At 35.6% G+C, this 3,303-nt stretch overlaps 1 pseudogene; it reads left to right on the plus strand.

Annotated features, from left to right (window-relative positions):
* The first annotated feature begins 483 nt into the window (after nt 1-483).
* Nucleotides 484-1,672, plus strand: LOC113107909 (solute carrier family 12 member 2-like; annotated as a pseudogene).
* Nucleotides 1,673-3,303: the final 1,631 nt, after the last annotated feature.

Here is a 3,303-nt window from a genome sequence, read left to right on the forward strand (position 1 = left end):
TTTCTGCCGTTCCGAAAGCGCCACCTGCTGGCAGAGAACGAAAGTGCATTTTTAATAAACCCGTCTGCTGTTTTTGTTCAGACCAATGCAAAAATCCACCTACACACAGAGGTGGATTGTTAAGAAGCACATTTTTAGTTAATTTATGGATAATAATTGTTTAAATTAACATAATAATTAATACTTTTGACTCCATTCCAATCTATTTTCTTAAAAATGGTTTAATGGCTGAAATGTGAAGTATCTCTTTGAAACAAATGTTTATTTTTGTGGAAACTTGTATCTGAACTGCAAATCATGCTTTTTACAGTTTAAGATGTTACTGTAGACAATGCACTATCAAAATTATTTTCAGTCATTTAAACAGAAGTCTTTAGATCTGAAGGTTTTGAAGATTTACACACGTTTGATTGGTAGTTTAACATATAAAATAGTTCAATACTGGAGATAACCAGCTTAGTGAAAGCTTTGGTCTGGCGCAGAATGGCAGCGTTGCTCAGTAAGTTCAGGATTGACTTCTCTGACATCACCGTTCTTGGAGACATCAACATAAGGCCAAAAAACCACAAGTAAGTTTGGATCCATTGGCTAATAATGAGTATGTTTTGCTCCGGTATCCACAAGAAACAGCTGTTGTTTGATTCTGTGCTCAGCAAGAAGATGTTTGAGGAGATGATCGAGCCGTACTGAAGGAGGACGACATGGAGCTGCTGAGAAACTGAAGGCTGAAGAACCCTGGAGGATCACAGATAATGAGCTGGAGCTCTACAGAGCCAAGGTTACCATCAGTTTCTCTTCAGGAGATGTGATGATCTTTCATTGCTTTGAGATGGAGCTTCACGTGTCTCCGTCCCATTACGTCTCCAATGTGTCATCTGAACAGCAAGAACTAATCAAAAAAATGACTGTAGTCACATAGGCACATAATAACAGCCTTATTTCATTGCTCAAATCTTATTTAGAAGAACAATTTACATTGTTTAAAGAAAATATATTCAAACCAATTGATTTTCAAGATGATTTGATCTTAAATGTCCCATTCTGCCATCATCAGTGTAGACAAAACATCACAGTAAAATACTACTGGACTAACATTTTAGAAATTGTGTTTTAGTTGAGTTGTGGGATTAAGAACTGATTCTTTTAAATTACTTAATCAAAAAGTCCCATTTTAGCCAGTTAAATTAAAAATAAGGAAATTGCTGTTTATATCTGGAAATGTAGACTTAGAGCTATAAAGTCTAAGAGTGAAACGGCATCTAAAAACATGTGAACAATTCAGCTTTTTAAAAAAAAAATGTGTTTTTCCTCATTCCGTTGCCCGAGTGTCACATGTTTGCTTTGTTCTGTGTGAACGGACCCATATAATGTCTGAAATAGCATCAACATCTAAGTGACGTCAGATCTGTCCCTTCATTTAGTCGAATCGCCAGATGAGTCTGAACGAGCTTCTGAAGGAACACTCAAGCACAGCCAAACTCTTGTGGAGCACACAGGTGCCTTGATTTGATTCACCTGAGCATCTGATTCATTTGGGTTTGACAGAACCATGCCGCTCGCCCGGAAGGGGTCGGTGTCCAGCGTTCTTTACATGACCTGGCTGGACACGTTAACTAAAGATCTGCCTCCGATACTGTTTGTCCGAGGAAACCATCAGAGTGTTCTGACCTAGACCAGATTTGTTCCCCGTTGCCAAAATCAACTGACAGTGGTTTTAATATACGGAGCTATATTAACCAATGGTACAGAAAAGTTCTGATTTATTTGTTTCCATTTTTTTTATTTAACACCACTTACCTCAAAAAAAGATTAAATGATGCTTGCAATAAATTTAAAGAGACAGTTCACCCAAAAATGTCATCATCTGTCATCATTTACTCAACCTCAAGTTGTCCCTACAGACAAAATTCATGCAGGTTACATACATGACATGACGGTGTGTAAATAATGTCAACACTTCATTTTTGGGTGAACTAACCCTTTAATGTCCATTTTTTGCACTAACACTCTCGAGAATAGAAGTCATTTTTGTTAATCCAGAACATTGATGGCATTTCTCATTGCCAAGCCTCAAATGAAATTCTTGCCTCCTACAGTCAAACTCGCTCTGAACAGAGGCTGTATTTGAGCTTATCTTCATCCGTTCTTCAAACGCCGTCTGTTCCGGCTGCTGTTCTTAGACGCTGTTACATTTACTAAGAACCTACTAATTCTGATCCTTCTGGAGAAAGTGGGTTTGCACATGTCTCAGTGCCAATGCAACACTGTTTTAGACAAGAGAGACATTGAAAGATGCTATGCAATAAATAAATGGTCTTCATGTTAACTATAATATATGTTGTGTTTTCCATGCATTATTATATCTATACATATTTATTAAAACAAAAAATTTCAGTTTTGGAGTGGAAAGGTTGCAGATAAACTGTGAGAAATGTTTAGTCAGGGCAATGGAAAATAATACACACAAATACACCAATCGTCCTTTCTGCAGTGCAGTTCATTGCACTTTTTTTTACTTTTAACTGAATACATTTTAGATTAAAACTCTGAATTGATCAAAAAGGTTTTTGTGCAGGGTTGATGAAGCAAAATGTATGACTTTAAGTCATATTTAACACCAAGTATGGAATAAATTGAAGGGAACACAACATGTCAAGATGTTCTTTTCCAATGCACTCGTCTGAAGAATCTGAATTCAAAACATATTTACTTGAAAAACAAAATGATGAAAGATAAGTGTTGTTTTCTGAGAAACTGATCAAAATAAAACGTATTTTGCTTTATCTGCCAAGTGTGCAGAATTTGTGTTTTTTAATGTGCTTTTGGTACACACCGGTATATATGAGAGCAGAAAACCTTTAAATAGTAAGACTTGACATGGAAATAATAACAATGTGTATGAATCTGGAACAGAAGATTTACTGTACATACAGATTTATGTATTTATAGAGAGTTTTCATAATACATTGCTATATATCTGAACTTGTTTTAAGCTTAAACTCACTTTACTTGCGTTCAATATTTCCAAGACATTTTACATTTGTCTAGTAAGTTTGTCTTGATTTGATGTTTTGATGTTTAGATATTTGTATCAGAAAACAATGCTGAGGAAGATATTCATGCTTTGCAACATTCAATGATTTAATGACTCTACAGATCTGATTGAACACTTTTTAAGGCCTTAATTTGTGGAAGAAAGAATCAAGACTTTAAGACCCGCAGAAACAATGTTGCCGAAACTTATTGATGGATTATTTGCAATTCTCACTCAAAACATTAGGAGACACATGTTGATCCAAGATG

Source organism: Carassius auratus, chromosome 8 (assembly GCF_003368295.1).
Source record: "Carassius auratus strain Wakin chromosome 8, ASM336829v1, whole genome shotgun sequence".
Classification (NCBI taxonomy): Eukaryota; Metazoa; Chordata; class Actinopteri; order Cypriniformes; family Cyprinidae; genus Carassius; species Carassius auratus.